The 13,306-nt window shown below is 46.5% G+C and overlaps 1 protein-coding gene across 8 annotated transcripts in view; it reads left to right on the forward strand.

The window, feature by feature from the left end:
- The window catches only part of CRTAC1 (cartilage acidic protein 1), a 792,023-nt gene that overhangs the window by 208,777 nt on the left and 569,940 nt on the right, over window positions 1–13,306 (forward strand). The gene's annotated exons all lie outside the window — the stretch shown is intronic.

Raw genomic sequence — 13,306 nt, forward strand, 5'->3', positions numbered from 1 at the left:
ATGTCCACCTTTGGAATGCTCCAGTGTATGGTGGGCCCCATATATCATTCACCAGAGTATAGTGCTCCCCAAAAATTGCTGTCCCAACATTGAAAAGAATTACATAAGTCTCCTTGCTAGGGAATCCCTGCACTACTCTGAACTCCTTGTCGTCCCCATCTTCCATCTCACTTCACTTGGCTGTTTAGGCCCTCCCACCGGCAGAGACCCTTTTGCGTACTATGCGGTGCCCTGTGCCAGTGCCATCGCCCATGAGTATGCCCCCCCACCTGCTCAAGGAACCTGCACTTTCATCTGCACCTTCCTCTTTGTCACCGTGTAAGGTGGTATAGTATGCGGGAAGGGGAACCTGAGTTTCCTCTGGGTCAGATTCTGGCTGTGTAGAGTGCGAGGGGAATGTAGTGGTCTGGGTCAATGTACCAGCAGCATCATCCAGCAGTGGCTGGGCCTCAGTGCACTTGTGGCGTCCCCAAGAGTACGGTCGCCACTGTGCCATTGCCTTCCTCCTAGGTAGTGTGTTGTCAAGCTTGGGAGCAACGAAGGATCTCTCTAGCAGTGAAACCAACACACTACACATTTCCCACTCCAGGCCAGCAGGGAGACCTCTGAACCTGACTGCTGAGGAGCTGCTCTCTGTGGTCTGGAGGAGGTAAGTTAGGGCACTCTGTGCAGGGAAGGGGAAGTGTGTGGACGTGAGAAGGGGAGCTGGAGGATGAGCAGAGTTAAGGCTCACTCCTACCTGGAGCGCATGGTCCGGATTCCGGTCTCCGAGTTTGTAGGGACACTGACGTTCCGGCAGCAGAAACCGGGGGAAGTAGCAGCTATAAATGCTCTGTACCCAACTAAGGCTCGGAGGCCCCAGCATCGACGTGTGCAAGGAAGAAGGAAAAGGCTACAGCTGTCTGCCATACAAGTAATGTCTGAGGAACATCTGTTAGACAGGAGGCGTTTCAGTAAACCACAGTCCTGTGAGTGCTTCCCCCACAAGCGCTAGAAAGGAGACGTTTAGGAACGTACATGTTGGCGGAGTGTTGGAAGGGAGCTTTCCATTCTGGTCCCAGAGGATGGCAGAGGTCCTGACCCGGAGGACACAGCACGGAGGCAGGCATCTGTGTAACCTGCAGACTGTGAGTAAAGCTTTGGAACTGCACGCTCTGGTGTCCTACAGTTATTCCAGCACCGCTACATCTGGGTACCAGCACCTACACCGCCTGTGCCTTTCCCCCATCACTACATCTACACTTCCCTGGGACTCCAGCTCCACCTGTGGGGAGCTTCACCATCTTTGCTGCACAACACCATCAGTCCCAGAGGATCTGCATGCAGCGTCGGCCTAACATCTATGTTGCCGAACACCACAGGTGGCGTCAAACTATCTATATAAACTCTTTACCATTATACCACGCCATTTACATGGGCACCCAGGGCCACCGTCCGGGTCACCGCTGCTGTGACACATCCCACTGACACCGGCCCGGTACCGAGTACCCCACAGCCCTGGGAGGGCGACCCATATGCCGACTGCTGATCGGGCGGCGTTATTCCCACGAACCTCCAAACAGCGTCCCTGAAGGCAAAGTTTTTGGTTTCCGGGGGCAGTATGATTCCAAAGCTGAACCTTAAAGGAATGTCCAAAAGGGCACCACCAGGAATGGAGCCTGTGGCTTAATTGGACTGCACCCGGGAAACCACTACCATACAAGCTACAGAAAAGATGGACAGATTGCAAGCTTTGTCAATTCTGTGTGTGGTGTGGTATGTCCGTTTGTAGTTGTGCTAGCGATTTCTCAGCTTTATTCCGTTAACGACCGAGACTCCGGCATGGCCCCGCGGTACGCGTCAAGCTTACTAGAGGGATACGCGAGGCTGTGGCACGTGAGATCGAGCAATAACAGGTCTAGCATTCCAGTACATGTCCGGGGCTGCATGCACGCTACACTGAAAGGACCAGCTTTTGTCGCTTACAGGTGCAGATAACCTGCTGAACTCCGTTAGTGATGGGGATCTGGGATTCAGATTATTCCCTGCGAACGATGATTTCCCAGTAAGTTCAGGTCAACCGCAATTCCGGAGTTAGGCCTAACCGTCATTCCTGAAAAAATTACATGTCCAAACCACAGGTGCTGTAGCTTGCTTAACAGCTCGGCAGCCGTTCTCAGGCCCAGTATGGATTCAACAACATTGTAGAAAATTGATAAAGGGTACAGTTTCACCGGATAACATGTATATATGTAGCCTAGTTTACACATTAAAAATATATGTCTATAGATCCGGAGGCAGAATCAGATGTTCTCAGGCCCAGTATGGATTTGACCAGATTGTACAAAGTTGAGAAAGGGTACTTTATCACTGGATAGCAGGTATATATAGCATAGTTTAAACATGTAAAATCTCCGTGTTCTCAGTATGGATTACACAGCAATCTAAAAAGTGGAAAAAAGGAAATGCATTTGAGGCGTACACAACTATATACTTTTGGTGTTATTTTTAAATCTTCATATATACAGTATTTCTGTCTCAGTAATACAGTCCAGCCTCTCCGCAATAGGAAATGAGATGCATACAATTAGTGACATAAAGGCTATTGATTGCAGAAATCTAGGAATTATTATTCACGGGAAAAACTTCCGTCACAATTCTCATAGGCGATGGTGACCCTCAATTAATTTGTGTGTTGAGACAGTGAAAACATTTTTTTGTGAATAAAGTCTTGCTGTATCGCACTTCCGTTGATTCCATCACTGTTACTCATCTCAATCCAATTTTTATCACAGGGAGCGATGTAAACATGGTGTTCACTGGCTATCATGATCTGTCACGTAACTTTGGAGTGCAAAAGACAGAAGCCACAGGCCGTAGGCGATTCTATTTGATTGGCATGAGAGGGCACATTTTGAAATGTGCGCCGGAATGTCACACGTTTGTGAGTAAGAAAACTGTGAAAGCTGATGATAAACCACCACTGCATGTAATTGTGAGTCGACGTCCATAAGAAAAGGAAGCCACTGATCATCTGGAGCTAGAGCCCGGCCAGCAGGACAGGGCATAGCTACATCTTAACCATCATCTTTCAGTTAAATCAATTTGTAGTGGTAGTCCCAGTGAAGGATTTGACAGCCCAGACTACACAGCGGAGGAGCAGGGAGAGGTAAACATTGCAAATGCTGGGGCCCTGCCCAAGCAAGGGGGGCACACTCGTGGGCGTCTGTAATGGCACTGGGCCCCTCATAGTACGGCGGTGTGTCTGACGGCGGGTGTGCACCACCACTGTCAGAGACACTTGATTGCACTATGAGGGACCCTATGCCAGTGCACGCGCCCAAGAGTCAGCCTACCCACCTGTCCAGGGCAACGGCACTCGCACGGTTTTGTGCGCTAGGTGGTGACCCCGGCCATGGGGGGGCCGCCCACTTAGGGAGGTTTACAAAGTGGCATATGTAGATGTGGGTCATTCAGCTGCTGCAAAAGGCGAAATAGGTCAAGTTCGTGGAATAGGAGGAGGACCAAAGCAAGCCATTTTTCTGGCAACCTATGTGTCATCAAGGGAAGGTGGGACAAAATCCTTGGAAACCCATGCATGGTTCATTTTAATGAAGGTTAGATCATCCACATTTTGGGTTGACAGACGGGTCCTTTTTTCTGTCAGGATTGATCCAGCTGCACTGAAGACTCTTTCCAATAGCACACTTGCAGCTGGGCAAGCGAGCTCCTGTAAGGCATATTTGCCAATTCAGGCCAGGTGTCCAGTTTAGCGGCCCAATAGTCAAAGGGGAATGACCTGTGCGGGAGTACATCGATATGGGAGGAAAAGTAGTTGTTAACCATAGTTGACAACTGCTGTCTCCTGTCACTTTCCATCGATGCTGTATTAACAGTTGTGTGAGCGGTCCGTGAAAAATCAGTCCACAACATTGTCATGAAACCCCTGTCTCCAATGCCACTTCTGCTGTGTGCACCACGAACACCTCTGTCAAGCTGCCCCCGGCCCGTACGGCTCGTGTGAGAACCATCACCGCTGCTGTGTGCTGGGAATGCCTCAACCAACCGGTTAACCAGAGTTGCTTGTTTAGTAGCCAATATTAGGTCAAGGTTCTCCTGTGGCATGATGTTTTGTAATTTGCCTTTATAGCATGGATCCAGGATGCTGGCCAACCAGTAGTCGTCATCGTTCATCATTTTGGCAATGCGTGTGTCCCTTTTTAGGATCTGCAAGGCATAATCTGACATGTGGGCCAATGTTCCCGGTGTCAATGATGCACTGCGAGTGCTGGGTGGAGGAGCACTTTCTGGCAAATCCACATCCCTCCAGTCACGCACAAACCCTGTACCAGACCTTGCCACGCCAACATTTTCACTTGCCCCACGAGATGCATCCTCCTCCCCTAAGTAATCATCCCCATCATCATCCTCCTCCTCCTCTTCTTCCTCCACCTCGTCCAGGAGAGGTCCCTGAGCAGACAATGGCTGAATGTCATCAAGGATTCCCTCAACCTCTTCCTCCTCGTCAACATTGGCTGCAAACGCCTGCGCCTTAAGGTGCGTCAAAGTTTGCATGAGCAGACGCATAAGTGGGATGCTCATGCTTAGGATGGCGTCGTCTGCGCTTACCAGCCGTGTGCATTCCTCAAAACACTGAAGGACTTTACAGAGGTCTTTCAGCTTCGACCACTGCACACCTGTCAACTCCATGTCTGCTCTCAAAGTGCCTGGCCGTGTATCCTCCCACAAATGCATTATGGCCTGCCTCTGCTCGCACAGCCACTCAACCATGTGCAGGGTGGAGTTCCACCTTGTTGCAATGTCGATAATGAGGCGGTGGTTGGGAAGGTGGAGCAATCGCTGCAGCTTCTGCATACGAACGGAGTGTACAGGCGACCGGCGGATGTGCGCGCACAGTCTTCGCACCTTCTGGAGCAGGGCTGTTAACTCCGGATAATTATTGAGGAAGCACTGCACCACCAGGTTCAAGGTGTGAGCCAAGCAAGGTATGTGGCTGAGTTTTGAAAGGGCTATGGCTGCCACAAAATTACGGCCGTTATCACTAACTACCTTGCCTGCCTCAAGATGTACACTGCCCAGCCATGACTCAGTTTGTCGCTGAAAGTACTCGGCCAGCACCTCGGCAGTGTGTCTGTCGCCCAAACACATCATCTGCAACACAGCCTGCTGACGCTTTCCACTAGCTGCTCGATAGGGGGACACCTCGTGTGCAACAGTGGCAGCTGCAGATGGAGTGCTCGTACGACTGCGCTCTGTGGACGAGCTTTCGCTTCTGGAGGAGGGTCGAACGCCTACAGCCAACTGTTTCCTATACCGTGGGCTAGGCAGCACTGTCCCACCACCGCTGTCCCCTGTGGACCCTGCATCCACCACATTAACCCAGTGCGCAGTGATGGACACGTAACGGCCCTGGCCATGCCGACTGGACCATGCATCAGTTGTGAGGTGCACCTTTCCACTCACGGACTGCTTGAGTGCATGGACAATGCGGTCTTTCACATGATGGTGGAGGGCTGGGATGGCTTTGCGAGAGAAGAAGTGGTGACTGGGTAGGTCATAGCGTGGTACTGCATAGGCCATGAGTTCGCGGAAAGCTGCGCTTTCCACCAACCGATAGGGCGTTCAAACCCAGTGTACGCGGATGAGAGACTGAGTACTTTCTTGACCTACTCATAGTGTCTGGGAGGGTGAGCTGGACTTGAGAGCTGCATATGGTGGAAGTAGCGGTGGACAGGGCGGACTGAGAGAGGGTTGATGATGGTGATGGAGTTGGTGTTCTTTCTGATGGCCTAGATTCAGTCTTTCGTTGATATAACAGTGGGATTCCCTGACTGCTGTGGCCTTGCAACGACACCTCAACATTTGCTGCTGTGCTAATCGGTGGGCTTACAGTGGGGGAAACAATGTACCGTTGCTGACTACCTTCTTTGTGATCAGTTGCACATGTGGTACTTGAGGTTTGGTGTTGTGTCCACGCTTGCAAGTGCATGCTGGTTAAATGTCTAAGCATGCAACTTGTATTCAAATTTTTCAGATTTTTCCCTCGGCTAAAGGTCTTTGTGCACTTCTTACAGATAACCTTGGCCTGATCATGAGGATTTTGTTCAAAAAAGTGCCACACTGCACTCTTCCTACTTTGGCAGACATTTTGCGGCCTAGCACGCTGTGATATTTTGACCCTCTGGACAAGCAGTCCAGCAACTCTTTTGATTTTTGGAACCTGTCTTTGGAGTGCTCCGGGCCTGCCAGATAACAGCTGTTGCGATGTCGATGTCTGCTGTGGATGCTCCTCCTCCTCATCTGAGCTATTGGAAGCAGCACCCTCTTCCCCCAATGGATGCCAATCTGGGTCAACAACTGGGTCATCCATCACCTCCTCTTCAATGTCATGTGCACCTTCCTCTGTGTCACCGTGTATGGTGGTATAGTGTGCGGGAAGGGGTACCTGAGTCTCATCAGGCTCAGAATCTGGCTCTGTACACTGCGAGGACAATGTAGTGCTCTGAGTGAATGTACCAGCAGAATCATCTATCAGTGGCTGTGCATCAGTGGACTCCATGTCAGATTCATCTTGGCCTGGGTAATTCACCATTTCACTTGATAATCCAGGCATGGTATGTGAAAACAGCTCCATGGAGTAATCAGTAGTATGGCCTGCGTCATCCTTCAATCTTGGTGGGGATGAAGGACACAAGGAAAGGTGTGGTTCATGAACATGAGCCTCCAATGACGACTCAGTGCTTTTATTTTTTACAACTTCAGAAGAGGAGGCGATAGAGCTGGAGGCTGAGTCAGCAATGTAAGCCAAAACTTTTTCCTGAAGCTCTGGCTTTAAAAGCGGTTTGCCAACTCCTAGAAAACTAAGCCTTCGAGGCCTTGTGGAGCCAGACGATGACGCAGGCTCAACACCTCCTGCATTCGGTCCTATTTTGCTTTTGCCACTACCATCAGATCCACCACCAACACCATCATTATCAGCTGCCAACCCCCGCCCAATTCCACGGCCTCTTCCACCAGCCTTCCTCATTTTTGGTAGAAATGTAGACAAAATCCAACAAACTATATAATAATGTAAAACAAGGTACAAGGTGTCTATAGGACAGGGGAGATTTTGAATTTCTGCACACACTTGTGGACACTGGACACTTTTGGATTGTGTGAGGCCCACTGAATATCACAGCGCTATGTCACAGGCTCGATGTCGCAGGTGTGAAAAATGTCACTAGAGGATAACGGAGATTTTGAATTTCTGCACACACTTGTGGACACTGGACACTTTTGGATTGTGTGAGGCCCACTGAATATCACAGCGCTATGTCACAGGCTCGATGTCGCAGGTGTGAAAAATGTCACTAGAGGATAACGGAGATTTTGAATTTCTGCACACACTTGTGGACACTGGACACTTTTGGATTGTGTGAGGCCCACTGAATATCACAGCGCTATGTCACAGGCTCGATGTTGCAGGTGTGAATAATGTCACTAGAGGATAACGGAGATTTTGAATTTCTGCACACACTTGTGGACACTGCACACTTTTGGATTGTGTGAGGCCCACTGAATATCACAGCGCTATGTCACAGGCAGAAATTGGCTAGTGTATGACAAACTACAAGGTGTATATAGAATTGGGCAGAATAGGAATCTCCCTAGAGTGTAGGTCTGTAAGAACGGAACAAGTCCTCGACTTATCCTTACAGAGTGACACACAGATAGCTTCACTGTGGCCGTGATAACAGCCGTTACACGGTACTGAGAGAGGAGCGTGCACGTACACGGCTGTCCGGTGTACGTAAAATTGTCAAGCTCCGTGTTTTTTAAGTATACGGACTGACACACGCTGTCTCTCTATAGTTTTGAATGTGATCAAACAGCAAATATATTTAACTGTTTGAAAACTAGACAAAACTAGAAGGTGCAGGTCTGTAAGAACGGAACATGTCCTCGACTTATCCTTACAGAGCGACACACAGATAGCTTCACTGTGGCCGTGATAACAGCCATTACACGGTACTGAGGAGCGTGCACGTACACGGCTGCCCGGTGTACGTAAAATTGTCAAGCTCCGTGTTTTTTAAGTATACGGACTGACACGCTGTCTCTCTATAGTTTTGAATGTGATCAAACAGCAAATATATTTAACTGTTTGAAAACTAGACAAAACTAGAAGGTGCAGGTCTGTAAGAACGGAACATGTCCTTGACTTATTCTTACAGAGTGACACACAGATAGCTTCACTGTGGCTGTGAAAACAGCCGTTACACGGTACTGTGTGAGGAGTGTGCACCTCTATATGGTGTGAAAAAATGCACGCTCAGTACCTCACCAGGACAAAAAAAAGAATTGGGATTGCTTTTAAAAAAGCAGTTTGCAGAGCAGTGGGTTAACAGCAATGCAGCCGTCAGGAAGCCTTAGAAGGCAGCCTAACAACCAACACTGCTGATCCAGCAAAATATAGCCTCCACTTGCACTGCGCACACAGTGACTGGTGTGTTGTACAGGCAAAATCGCTAGCAGTAGAAGCAGTTTTTGGTGTCTTCTTCCCTGCCTAACGCTCTCCCTACAAAATCATCATCATCATCATCAGCAGCAGCTCTCCCTATTCTGAGATCAGCATGAGTAACATGGCGGTCGGCGTGCACGCCCTTTTATACCCCCTGTGACGCCCACCAAAGCAAGCCAATCACTTGCATGCCCTTCTGAAAGATGGTGGTGACCCCTGCCTATGTCATCACGTTGCCCACAGTGTCCGTGGATCCTGATTGGCTGAAAAAGAGCGCAAAACAAAGTTTTGAAACGCGACTTTGGCGCTTAAGTCGCCGACCTCGTGGCCGACCTCATCCTAGGGTCGTGTTTCGTTTCATTAAACCCGACTTTGCCAAAAGTCGGCGACTTTTGAAATTTTTCGACCCGTTTCGCTCAACTCTAGTCAGCTGATATATCAGGTGACCTTTTAAGGATGGTGGGAGTGGTCACCACATATCAGCTAACCAAGCAGCAACAATTACACCAGCAGGGGAAAAAACTGATATTAACCCCCGATGGCCTTAAAGGAAAAAAGTTTTAATATGAAAAGCCAGATCTGCCACAGATCCAAAAATGGATCGTGACACAGCCATTGTGCGATGGAATTTTTTTTTAAATATGGGGTTTATTTGTCAAATGGTTTGCACCAGAAAGCTGATGTAAACTTTAAAAAAGTTGCAAATTTTGGGGGGGGGGGACTTAAACATTTTCCAACTTTTGGCATTTTTATTTACGTTCAAACAACTTTTTGAAATGCGGTTGGATTTTATCAGGATGAGGCACGATCAAGTGAAGCCTCACACATTCATAATCTTTTATGCCACAAAAGTGGTGTAAATTAAGACTTGAATGTTTTTCAGATGATGATTCGGCTAAATTTCTGATGCTGGAGCTTGACAGATGAAGAGATGTGCATCTTACTCCAGTGCATCCTGTCTTAAGACTGACCTAGAAAATGCCAGCCTTGATTAATCAGATTTGGCCCCCTTATGTAGCAATGTGGGAAGATCAAACTTCGAATCATAGAATCGTAGAGTTGGAAGGGACCTCCTGGGCCATCTGGTCCGACCCCCTGCTCAAAGCAGGATTCGCTAAATCATTCCAGTCAGATGTCTGTCCAGCCTCTGTTTGAAGACTTCCATTGAAGGAGAACTCACCACTTCTCGTGGCAGCTTGTTCCACTCATTGATCACTCTAACTGTCAAAAAGTTTTTTCTAATATCTAATCTGTGTCTCCTCCCATTCAGTTTCATCCCATTGCTTCTAGTCTTTCCTTGTGCAACTGAGAATAAAGTTGATCCTTCTACAATGTGACAGCCCTTTAGATATTTGTAGACAGCTATTAAGTCTCCTCTCAGTCTTCTCTTTTGCAAACTAAACAATCCCAAATCCTGCAACCTTTCCTCATAAGACAGGCTTTGCAGACCGGTCACCATTCTGTTTGCTCTTTTCTGAACTTGCTCCAGTTTGTTGATGTCTTTTTTAAAATGTGGTGCCCAAAACTGGACACAATATTCCAGATGAGGTCTGACCAAAGAGGAGTAGAGGGAAATAATGACTTAACGTGATCTAGACTGCATGCTTCTGTTAATACATCCTAGAATTGCATTTGCCTTTTTTGCTGCTGCATCACACTGTTGACTCATATTCAGTCTGTGATCTATTAGTATACCCAAATCTTTTTCACATGTGCTGTTGCTTAGGCCTATTCCTCCCATTCTGCTTTTTTCATTTTTATTGCCCAGATGTAGTACTTTGCATTTTTCCCTGTTAAAAACCATTCTGTTAGTTGCTGCCCACTTCTCCAGTTTATTTATATCTTTTTGAATCCTCTCTCTCTCTTCTCTAGTATTAGCTATCCCTCCTAGCTTTGTGTCATCAGCAAATTTAATCAGTTAACCCTCAATTCCTTCATCTAAATCGTTGATAAAGATGTTGAACAATACAGGGCCCAGGACAGAGCCCTGTGGTACCCCACTTGAGACATTCTTCCAACTGGATGTGCAGCCATTTACAACCACTCTTTGGGTCCGATCACTAAGCCAGTTATGAACCCACCTAACAGTTGCCTTGTCCATTCCATATTTAGTCATTTTTTCAATAAGGATTGTATGAGATACTTTGTCAAATGCTTTGCTGAAGTCAAGATATACTATATCTACAGCATTTCCCTGATCCACCCAATCAGTGATTCTGTCATAGAAGGAAATTAAGTTAGTCTGACATGACTTATTAGTTACAAACCGATGCTGACTCTGTTTAATCACTTCATTCTTATCCAGGTACTGACATACATGTTGTTTAATAATTTGTTCTTTGATAGATCTCCATTCTTTAAGTAAAACAGGTCTCCCACTCACTCGTGATTGTCATCCTATTGGTTGAAAACGCCAGACTCTAATTTCACCTTTAAATGATTTGCTAATCCTAAAGGTTCTCATATTTTTGCCACTCACAAGAATGTGATATTGGATTATTTTGCTGATTAAAAAAAATGAAAAAGTCTAATAATTTTGAATAATGTTTTTGATTTCCTTCTCTTTACCTACTTTTAGGAATTGTGAATATGCAATGTAGTTTAACAGTGGGAAAAATAAGTATTTGATACACTGCCAATTTTGCAAGTTTTTGGACCTACAAAGAATGCAGAGATCTGTAATTTTTATCATAGGTACACATCAACTATGAGAGACAGAATCTAAAAATAAAATCCAGAAAATCACATTGTATGATTTTTACACAATTAATTTGCATTTTATTGCGTGAAATAAATATTTGATACAGTCGAAAAATAGAACTCAATATTTGGTACAGAAACCTTTGTTTGCAATTACAGGGGTCAGACGTTTCCTGTAGGTCTTGACCAAGTTCCACACACTGCAGCAGGGATTTTTGCCCCCTCCTCCATACAGATCTTCTCCAGATCATCCAGGTTTCGAGACTGTCGCTGGACAACATTGAGTTTCATCTCCCTCCAAAGATTTTCTATTGGTTCAGGTCTGGAGTCTGGCTAGGCCACTCCTGGACCTTGAAATGCTTCTTATGCAGCCACTCCTTAGTTGCTCTGGCTGTGTGTTTCGGTTCATTGTCATGTTGGAAGAACCAGAAATGAACCATCTTTAATCCCTTAATCCCCAGGGGTATTTTCATTTTTGCATTTTTGTTTTTCGCTCCCCTTCTTCCCAGAGCCATAACTTTTTTAATATTCCGTCAATAAGGCCATGTGGGGGCTTGTTTTTTGTGGGCCGAGTTGTGCTTTTGAATGACATGATTGGTTTTACCATGTCGTGCACTAGAAAACAGGAAAAAATCCGAGTACAATGAAATTGCAAAAAATTGCTTTTTTACTAGGTTCACTAAATGCTAAAACTGACCTGCCATTGTTATTCTCCATGTCATTACAAGTTCATAGACACCAAACATGTCTAGGTTCTTTTTTCTCTAAGTGTTGAAAAAAAATTCCCAAACTTTGTTAAAAAAAAAATTTGCACCGTTTTCCGATACCCGTAGCGTCTCCATTTTTCGTGATCTCGGGTTGGGTGAGGGCTTATTTTTTGCGTGCCGGGCTGACGTTTTTATTGATACCATATTGGTGCAGACACGATCTTTTGATTGCCCATTATTGCATTTCAATGCAATGTCGTGACGACCAAAAAAAAAGTAATACTGCCGTTTTGACTTTGTTTCTCGCTACGCCGTTTAGCGATCAGGTTAATCCTTTTTTTATATTGATCGGGCAATTCTGAATGCAGCAATACCAAATATGTGTTCTGTATGTTTGATTTTTTTATTTTATTTTGAATGGGGTGAAAGGGAGGTGATTTGCACTTTTATTTTTTTTATTCTTTTATACTTTTAAAAACTTAATTTTTTTACTTTTGGTATGCTTTAATAGTCTCCATGGGAGACTAGAAGCTGCCATAACCCGATCGGCTCTGCTGTATACAGGCAATGATCAGTTCGCCTGTGTGTAGTAGAATTACTCACTTGCTATGAGCGCCGACCACTGGGCGGCGCTCACAGCAAGCCTGCAGTGACAACCATAGAGGTCTCCAGAAGACCTCCGGTTGTCATGTCAACCCACTTTTGACCCGTGATCACGGAGGTCACCGGTGGGCGGATTTCCGGCGTGATTGCCGGAAGCGCATGTTAAATTCCGCTGTCAGTGTTTGACAGCGGTATTTAACGGGTTAATAGCCACAGGTGGATTGCGATTCCAACCGCAGCTATTCCAGCCACATGTCAGCTGTTCAAAACAGCTGACATGTCCTGGGAAAGATGTGGGCTCACCACCGGAGCCCAAATCAAAGGGAGGGAGTCCAACATCAGCGTAAATGTACGCCTGATAGCGGAAAGTAGTTAATGCTGTTACTGAGTACGGTGCAGTCATCCTATCCCCTTTGCAGAAAAGCACCCCCAAAATTTGATGTTTCCTCCATCATGTTTCACAGTTGGGATGGTGTAGTTGGGGTTGTATTCATGCTTTTTCTTCCTCCACACATGGCGAGTGGATTTGATGCCAAAAATTTCTATTTTTGTCTCATCTGACCACATGACCTTCTCCCATACCGCCTCTGGATCATCCAGATGGTCATGGGTGAACTTCAAATGTGCCTGTAAATGTGCTGTCATGAGCAGGGGGACCTTTTGTGTCCTGCAGGATTTTAATCCATGATGGCTTAGTGTGTTACTAACTGTAATGTTTGACACTGTGGTCCTAACTCTCTTCAGGTCATTGATTAGGCCCTCCCATGTAGTTCTGGGCTGATCGAAGATTGCA

Source organism: Dendrobates tinctorius, unplaced genomic scaffold (genome assembly GCF_039654945.1).
Source record: "Dendrobates tinctorius isolate UK_male_01 unplaced genomic scaffold, ASM3965494v1 ptg000196l, whole genome shotgun sequence".
NCBI classification, from domain to species: domain Eukaryota; kingdom Metazoa; phylum Chordata; class Amphibia; order Anura; family Dendrobatidae; genus Dendrobates; species Dendrobates tinctorius.